Raw genomic sequence first — 9841 nt, 5'->3', positions numbered from 1 at the left:
TTATTCATTCCTGGGCTTTGGGGCTGTTACCTTTAGAAGACATATAGGTTATTGTTTAAATGATAATAGCCCTTTCCCCAAACTCAGACACCTTCTTAAAGCTAATGAGTGGCCATCAGGCTAGGGGGTGGAAGGGAGCCTGATTCTGCTAAGAAATGGACACAGATTGCCAGCCATTCCTGCAGATAACACTACTATTGTTGGTTGGCCTTTTGAGATATCTTTTCAGGTTTTTTTGTATGTTTGACACCCATGGCTCTACCTGGACCTAACAATCCCACTCCTGTGGCCTCACCAAGAAGCGATTCATTGTACAGAAGGACAGCTTCAACTCCCTATGATTTCATCTCTACCCCAACCAATCAACAGCAACCCCAGCCACCCCCACCCTTCCCCTAAACTGCCTTTGAAAAACTCCTAAACTACTAACTTTGATTTAAATACTAACTCCATCTCTCATGTGGCTTGGCTGCCTCATGTCTATTCAACTTTTTCTGTACTGTAATGCTGTATTCTTTCTTTGTACAGAAGGCAGGAAAATCTCCTTGGGTAGTTACACATCCAACCCCAAACTCAGGACTCAAACCTCTGTATGGCTCTTGTTCTACCAGATGGGCCTGGGGCTCAGATGTTGCTCTTATACAAGGAGTGAATCTTGGGGTTGGCCACTCCTGGATTCCCTTGCTGGGAACACACACTCAGGTGCATCTGCTGTGTATAAGGTCATTCTAAGGGTATGCTCAAGTTATTGCTCTCAGGGGCATTTACCCTACACTTTGACAAGAGGTTTAGCCTTTCTAAGTTTCCATTTTCTCATCCCCATTTTGCAAACAGGAAATGAGAATTGTAGTGGGATTTAAATTTTATGATCATAAGCGATCATTTAGAAGAGGCCTAGTACAGACTAAGAACGGAGGAAATGTTACCTGCTCTGGCTGCTGTGTTCCAGAAACATCAATCTTCTGATTGGGTGGATAAGAAGCAGCAAAGACTTAGTGCTAGAACAAAAGTCATTTAAGGAAATCAGACTTTGGCTAGAGCGAATTAGAGTTGTAAGGAAGAATGTTCCATTGATAAAATGAAAAATATGAAATGAGAATAGAATTCTTGCAAGCAAATAAAATGCAGTTTTTCATTACTGAAAATTATGTGGGGCAGAGGTCATGCTAATCCTCCCTGTGTGGGTCCACTTTTAATCTATTTGTGTCTGAAGTGAACACAGTTCTCATCACCATTTCAAGCTTAGCTTATATTTAAACAATGACTAAACAGGGAAAATCCTCTAATTTGCAGAGGTTAATTTTATTTTTATTTTTATTTTTTTGAGATGGAGTCTTGCTCTGTCACCCAGGCTGGAGTGCAGTGGCCCGATCTCGGCTTACTACAACCTCTGCCTCCTGGGTTCAAGTTATTCTTGTGCCTCAGCCTCGAAAGTAGCTGAGATTACAGGCATGTGTCACCATGCTCAGCTAATTTTTATATTTTTAGTAAAGACGGGGTTTCACCATGTTGGCCAGGCTGGTCTCAAACTCCTGGTCTCAAGTGATACACCCGCCTCATCCTCCCAAAGTGCTGGGATTACCGGTGTGAGCCACCATGCTGGCCAAGTTTATTTTTATAATAATCATTATAAGTACTGTAATTAAGTTTCTAAAAAAAGGCTTATTGTATAATAACTATTTTATAATAACATAACTTGGTCTTTGCATAGTGTTTTGCCTTTTTCAGAGTCATTTTATTTTATTTTACTGAGACAGAGTCTCGTTCTGTTCCTTAGGCTGGCGTGCAGTGGTGAGATCTTGGCTCACTGTAATGTCCTCTTCCTGGGTTCAAGTGATTCTCCTGCCTCAGTCTCCTAGTAGCTGGGATTACAGGTGTGTGCCAGTACGCCCAGCTAATTTTTGTATTTTTAGTAGAGACAGGGTTTCAACATGTTGGTCAGGCTGGTCTCAAACTCCTAACCCTGTGATCTGCCCGCCTTGGCCTCCCAAAGTGCTGGAATTACAGGCATGAGCCACTGTGCCCAGCCTCAGAGTCATTTTTTATGTGATCCTTGGGTTAAAGGATGGTGTGGGAACTATAATCCACATTTTTGCTAATGCAGAAACTGAAGCTCAGAGGGAAGAAAGTGTATCAGGAAAGGCTTCACAGGGGAAGAGACAGAGCACTGTAGCTTGAGAGATGTGTAGGTGATTTCTTAAGTAGATTGGGGCTGGGGGGTTTTCAGCAGAGGTGCTGTAGAGGATAAGGCACAGTGATAGAGGAGGAGGAGTTCTATGGTGGGACCAAATACTTTGATATATCTGATGGTTTGGGTAAGGGGGACAGTGTAGAGTCAGGACTTTGTATGTCAGGCTAGGAGTTTGGACTTTATTCTCTGCCAGTGAGGTGCTTTCATGCAAAGGAGAGTAATATGATCAGATTTCAGTTTAGGAAGATCACTATGTCAGTAGTATAGAAGCTGAACTAGAAAGATGCTTAGGTGGTAGGTTCAAGATAACCTATTGGTTATGAGGTCTCAGTTCCCAAGTATGGTGATAATGAGCAAATGTAGACAGCCAGGTTGGCACTAGCAGCATGAACTGCTTGTGACAAAAGCGCAGCATTTAGACACAGAAACGACTGGCTCCTGTCCTGGATTTGTCAGATCTACAGATTTTCCTGGAGCATTTGCCACTTAATTTCCTTTGGCTTGCCTCATCTGTGTAATGAGAGTATTTGTATGGCACCAGCTTTGCATATGTTAACATTGATGAAATACTTCAAATAAAACAAATCGGAACCTGGGAATGAAGACAGATGTGAAGACCTTCTAACGATGCAAAGAGGGGAAAGAAAGAAGTACCTGAGTGGAAACTGGCCAGGAAAATTCTGATGTTGATGAATTGATGGCAATGAAAGTTTACATATCATTTCTCTAGCAGACTTAGGAAGGTACTTTACACAGTAGGTGGTTTCTAGAAACTTATTTATTTATTTATTTATTTTTGAGACAGAGTCCCACTCTGTTGCCCAGGCTGGAGTGTAGTAGCACAATCTTGGCTCACTACAACCTCTGCCTCTCAGGCGAATCAACCGATTCTCCTGCCTTAGCCTCCCAAGTAGCTGGGACTACAGGCACACACCACTGTGCCCAGCTAATTTTTGTATTTTTAGTAGAGATGGGTTTTCGCCATGTTGGGTGGGCCAGTCTTGAAGTCCTGACCTCAGGTCACTCATCCACTTTGGCCTCTCAAAGGACTGGTAGAAACTTAAGTATAACTGTAATTTTTTCAAATGGAATTTTCTTTTAAATGCATGTTAGGAGTTGGCCATTTAAAGGAGTCTTGGAGAATCTGCTGAGAACATTTTTTTCTTTCTTCTTTTTTTTTTGAGACAGTATCTTATTCTGTTGCCCAGACTGGAGTGCAATGGCATGATCTTGGCTCACTGCAATCTCCACCTCCTGGGTTCAAGCAATTTTCCTGCCTCAGCCTCCCAAGTAGCCGGGATTATGGGTGTGCATGGCCATGCCTGGCCAATTTTTATATTTTTAGTAGAGATGGGGTTTCACTATGTTGATCAGGCTGGTCTTGAACTCCTGACCTCAGGTGATCCATCCGCCTCAGCCTCCCAAAGTTTTGGGATTATAGGTGTGAGCCACCACACCTGGTCTGCTATAAACATTCTTTATGTTTCATGGGCTTGTAGTTTCTTATACTTTCCACCCATTCAAATTTTTTAAAGTGATAATCATTTGTAATTGTCTTACTAGCTCAATAAATTGGTCTTTGCTTTCTGAAGCAATTTGTTTTTGTTGTTATTTTCCTTGAGGGAAAAGCAAGGTTTTTTTTGTTTGTATTTAAGCCTGTTTGCTTTCTTATTTTTCTTTGTTGATTTTTTTCCTCTCCTAGTATGACCAATGGTGAGAAGCCTGAGTTTACTGACTTTGACTAGGAATTTACTGACTTTAACTTTTTGACCACCTTTATGATGAGGCCTGAGAGAATAACAAAAGTCCCAACCAACCCCCCACCCACCTACGGAAATGTATATACACACCATGCCACTGTCACGCTGACCCTGAAATGCCATCATAATACATTCTCTACCTTAGGCTAAGAGCTTCATGTTCTAAAATACAAATACCCTGGAGAATTATTGCATTAAATGGTCTATTACGGGATAATGCTTTAATGAGAAATTATCTGAATATTTTTCTCCTGGCAGTGAAAATAATGGGAGTTTTAATGGGAGTATAGCAAGTAAGAGATAGTCGTGGAATCTGGGCACCATCCCAGGAAGACAGGCTTAACCAAAGGGAAAAGTTCTAGGCTGCCAAGGAGCTGTAAAAGGGATAAGAATGCCTGGAAAGTATGATGGAGAAGCTGCTCAGTATTGAAGAAAAGGAAAATGTAAAGCAGAGCTAAAGCAAACTTGGATTTGTGATACAAGTTAGCTTAGGGAAGACTGAACTCCTTTAGCATCTTTAACTTCATTGTTTACCAATCCTTTGAGAAGAAAGATCTGAACATTTCATATATTCCTTCTAGTATTTATTGATCACCCATATATACTGGACACTGCTAAGTGCTGATCATACAAGTAGAATAAGACACTCTTGTCTTCAAAGAGTTTGTATTTTAAAGGGAAAGATAGGCTCATGCCTGTAACTCCAACACTTTGGGAGGTCAAGGCAGGTAGATTGCTTTAGCTCAGGAGTTTGAGATCAGCCTGGGCAACATGGCAAAACCCCGCCTCTACAAAAAAAACGAAAATTAGCTGGGCATGGTAGCATGAGCTTGTAGTCCCAGCTACTGGGGAGGCTGTGGTGGGAGGATGGCTTGAGCCCAAGAGGTAGAGGTTGCAGTGAGCCAAGATGCACCACTGCATTCCAACCTGGATGACAGACCCAGACCCTCTCTCAATAAAATAAAATAAATAAAGGGAAAGATAGGATTAAAATATATATATATATATATATTTTTTTTCAAGTTGTGATAAGTGTAATGAAAAACACAAAACATGTGCTTTTTATATTTTTTATTTTCTGCTTTACAATTAGATTGCCCTGCAAAGTCTATGGTAAAACAGAGATAAATTGGTAAGGGCTGCAGTCTTCATAATCTACATAAAAACTGTGATCGACTCAGGTCCTATATAAGGAAATTTGTAGGTATAATCCTGTGACACTCTCAGGACTCTGAAATTCTGAAGAGTGACCAGCTCGTGGAGTCCAGAAGGAAGAGCAACCAAGATGAAGGTGAAGCTATTGAACTGGAATCGACAACTGTGTCCACAAAACCAAGTTGGACTTACAGAGAGTTCCAAGAAACTATGTTCCTACCTTACATCCTTTTGAGGTCCCACGAGAATATGTAAAAGCTTTAAATGCTACCAAATTGGAAGGAGTTTGCAAAACCATTCCTTGCTTGGCTGGATGGTCACGGAGATGGAGTCAGTTTCTTGGCAAAGCATCCGAAGAGCCTGGCTACTGTCCTTTCTGGGGCATGTGATGGAGAGGTTAGAATTTGGAACTTGACTCAACTGAAATGTATCCGTACAATATAAGCACATGAAGGTTTTGTATGAGGAATATGTACTCGCTGTTATGGGGCTTCTTTTTTCACTGTTGGTGACGACAGAACTGTGAGGCAGTGGAAAATGGATGGGCCAGCCTATGGAGAGGAGGAAGAGCCATTACATACAATATTAGGAAAGATAGTGTCTACTGGGATTGATCATCACTGGAAAGAAGCTGTTTTCGCTACATGTGGACAGCAGGTAGACGTTTGTGATGAACAAATAACTAATCCTATATGTTCAATGACCTGGAGATTTGACAGTATAAGTCGTGTTAAATTTAACCCAATTGAGACATTTCTCTTGGAAAGTTGTGTGTCTGACAGGACTATAGTACTTTATGCTATGAGGCAAGCTGCTCCTCTGAAAAAGGTTGTCTTAGATATAAGAACAAATACAATCTGTTGGAACCCTATGGAAGCTTTCATTTTTACAGTAGCAAATGAAGATTATAACTTATTAACTTTTGGTATGCATGCACTGGACACTTCTGTAATGGTCCATATGGATCATGTATCTGCAGTGCTTGATGTGGATTACTCTCCCACTGGGAAAGAGTTTGTGTCTGCTAGTTTCGATAAATCTATATGAACCTTTCCTGTAGATAAAAGTCAAAGCAGGGTGGCATATCACACAAAGCAAATGCAACATGTTGTCTGTGTAAAATGGACTTCTGACAGCAAGTATATTAAGTACGGATCTGATGAAATGAACATTCACCTATGTAAAGCTAATGCTTCTGAAGAATTGGGTGTGCTTACACAAAGAGAAAAAGCAGCCAAGTATTATAACCAGAAACTGAAAAAGAAATGTCAGCATCATCCTCATATACAACAGATAGCTCGCCATCAACATCTACCAAAATCTGTCTATAGCCCGATTCAGGAACAGTGCATCATGAAAGAAGCAAGTGAACCACATTAAACACAGCAATGTGTTTAAACACAGATCCATCCATTGGATCTGTGCCGATTGTGTCAGAGAAGAAGAAACACATCGTGGCAGTTGTAAAATAATACTTGGTATTCCTAACTATCCTGATGTATAATTATTTGTTACTTTTGATTTGAGAATTCTACAAATAAAAGTGTTGGGACTAGATTAATTGCAGACATTTCAGTTATATATGTAGAGCTTTATTGTTGCTCCTTTTAGCTACCCTGAAAAGTGATTCTTAAAGGTGGCCTACTTGATACGCCCATCTAATTGTTTTATCCTTACTCTGTGTTCCTCTTTCATTGAAGAATACAGTATTTGCAACTAACTTATTTTTTCCTGTGTTAGTTACAGATGTACTTACTTTCTCTCTGATCTATTTTCGTAGACACTCTACATTTGAATTGACATTGAGGACCAAACATCTCTTATGTTACCTTCAATTATTGCAGTGATATTTCTTCCTATGATTCCACATAACATTTAGAAGCATGATGTCAACAACTTTTTATGACTGAATTTGTTTCTAGTGCTTTATTTATATTTGGCTTTTTGACTTTTTCAAAACAATCAGCCTGCATTTATATAATTTTTATAAACAATATTATAATTTTGGTCAAGTTGAGGAAATAAAACTTCCTTTCAGCATTGAAAAGAAAAAGAAATTTTGTAGACTCAGCATTCTAAACACTGAGGGATTCCTCAGAGCCAATTCCAATTCTAATAATTAAACAGGTGAGATTAACTGCTGCCGGTGTGGTTTGATGTTAAACCCTACCTTCTGTTTGCTATGCCCACTCCCTATACAATGCCCACCCTCCTGTTACATATCCAGAAATTCCAGGCTTGAGAATTCTAATAGACTGGCCTAAGAAGAAGAAAATAGGGAGCTGGGATTAGTTATGAAGCAGCTGGTGACAAGGAGAGATGAGTGACAAACATGCCCAGAGCCATGGAAAAAACTAACAAGAAAACTGACTGAAGATGCTTCATGTAGGAGAGTGAATTCACACCATTTCAACATCAGTAACTTAGATAATGAGAAGAGGGAGAGTGGTGAAAAGAATTCCGCTTAAGTTTCATAGTGTAGGGGGTGGGTACAGTGGCTCATGCCTGTAATCCCATAATCCCAGCACTTTGGGAGGATTGCTTGAGCCCAGGAATTCAAGACCAGCCTGGGCAACATGCAAGACCTTACCTTTACTTAAAAAAAAAAAAAAAATTAGCCAGGTGTGGTGGCATGTGCCTGTAGTCCCAGCGACTTGGGAGACTGAGGTGGGAGGGTTGGTTGAGCCTGAGAGGTCAAGACTGCAGTGAACTCTGATCGCATCATTGCACTTCAGCCTGGGTGACAAAGCAAGACCCTGTCTAAAAAAAAAGAAAGTATAGCTGGGTACCCCATGCATGAAACTGCAAATAAGCCCTTGAGGATTTGTTGCTCAGCATTAAGGAGGGACTATAAATATGTCCTATGCATGCATAGCCATAAACACTTTCTTAGCAAAGCATATGATTACTAAAGCCATTAGAAGTAAGAAGACAGCGAGATAATGTTATTTTTATATTACAAGCTTAATTGTACTTCATTAATAGAATACTGAGGAACTATGTAAACTATGTTTATGCCTTGTTCTCACGTACCTACTAGTGAAAGAGGCAAGAGAATTAACTAGAGCAATCAAATAAAACTACGACCTCCTCAGGCCTTTTAGTGACACACATTTTTGTCTGCCCAGCATTCCTTGTGGGAAACATGCTCCTCTTCCAAAGCTCCAAAGTATTCCTGGTCGTGTGGTTTGGGCCAGGGATGACTATATGATGTAGGCTCAGCCAATCAATATATTTTATTCCTTTAGTCACAGTGATTGGCTCATAAGAGAGTATGTAATATATGTTGGACCATTTGAAAGTCTCTGGGTATTTTACCAGACACTTTCCAGAAAAATGTCCCTTTTTTGGATCATAGGCTCTAAAATCTCAAGAGGTCTAGAGCAGCCAGGATCCATCCATTTTGCTACTACATGGAGGGGGCTAACTTGAAGAAGCAGCAAAGTAGGTGTGAAGAATTCTAGGAATAGGAAGAATAGGGAATGGGGGAAGAGTCCAAACAGACATTTCGTCCATGCTAACAGATCTTTGTGTGGATGGAACTCAGTGGAAGGATAGATTCCTATTAGCCTGTTAGCAAGGGGACAGTTGGTGGGGCAGAGCAGGGTACGACTCACCATAGAACCACTTGTCCTTGTCAGGAGGGGCCAAGCTCTCCCAGGAAATTTTCAGTGGTAGGGGAATGACGATAACATGTAATGAGTCTGGGACTTACTTGAAGTTATTTGCCTTTGCATAACTTTAAGACTGATGAATATGCACCCACTTTCCTGGGAGCCTTCTTGTGCCCTCTGCTGCCTTAATGTCAACTTGAGGTACCTGATTCACCTGACATACTCTCAAAGCCCAACATAATGGTTTTGTTGTCTTACTGAAGCTTCAGACTTTAAGATGTTTGGAGGCAGGGCCTCTATCTCCCACTTCTGCATCTTCTTGCTTTGTACAGCCCCAGAACCCAGTAAGCATTTCAGTGATGCTTGGATGAGTGAATCTGATAAAGGCATATAGAATAGAAGCCCTGAAATAGTAGCCTGAAAAATTCATGGCTTTGCATTACGGTACTGCCTCTCCAAGCACCCTCTTTAAAAATACAAATACCCAGAGGAAACATAACATGTTTAACAGGCGACCAACAATTCTCAGTTTTGGCAGTTATCAGAATGAAGGTGTCAGAGGTGTTAAACAGAACAATTCCATCTTGAATAGGAGCTGAGTAAAATAAGGCTGAAACTTACTGGACTGCATTCCCAGACGGTTAGGCATTCCAAGTCACAGGACAACACAGAATATCAGTGCAAAATGCAGGTCATAAAGACCTTGCTGATAAAACAGTTTGCAGTAAAGAAGCCAGCTAAAACTTACCAAAACCAAGATGGCGACAAGGGTGACCACTGGACATCCCCACTACTACACTCTCACCAGTGCCATGACAGTTTATAAATGCCATGACAACGTCAGGAAGCTACCCTGTAAGGTCCAAAAATGGGAAGGCATGAATAATTCACTCCTTGTTTAGCATATCATCAAGAAATAACCATAAAAATGTGCAACCAGCAGCCCTCAGGGCTTCTCTGTCTATGGAGTAGCCATTCTTTTATTCCTTTACTTTCTTAATAAACTTTCACCCTGTGGACTTCCCCTGAATTCTTTCTTGCGTGAGAGCCAAGAACACTTTCTTGGGGCCTGGATCAAGACCCCTTTCCTGTAACAAAGGAAACTATAAAAATTGGATTTT

General features: G+C 40.7%; 1 pseudogene; it reads left to right on the top strand.

Moving 5' to 3' along the window:
- The first annotated feature begins 5209 nt into the window (after positions 1-5209).
- Positions 5210-7147, top strand: LOC116550336 (annotated as a pseudogene).
- The last annotated feature ends 2694 nt before the right edge of the window (positions 7148-9841 follow it).

This window comes from Sapajus apella, unplaced genomic scaffold (assembly GCF_009761245.1).
Source record: "Sapajus apella isolate SASKATOON/1434 unplaced genomic scaffold, GSC_monkey_1.0 scaffold7, whole genome shotgun sequence".
Classification (NCBI taxonomy): domain Eukaryota; kingdom Metazoa; phylum Chordata; class Mammalia; order Primates; family Cebidae; genus Sapajus; species Sapajus apella.
The sequence above is the reverse complement of the archived record's forward strand: the minus strand, read 5'-3'. Positions and strand labels throughout refer to the sequence as shown.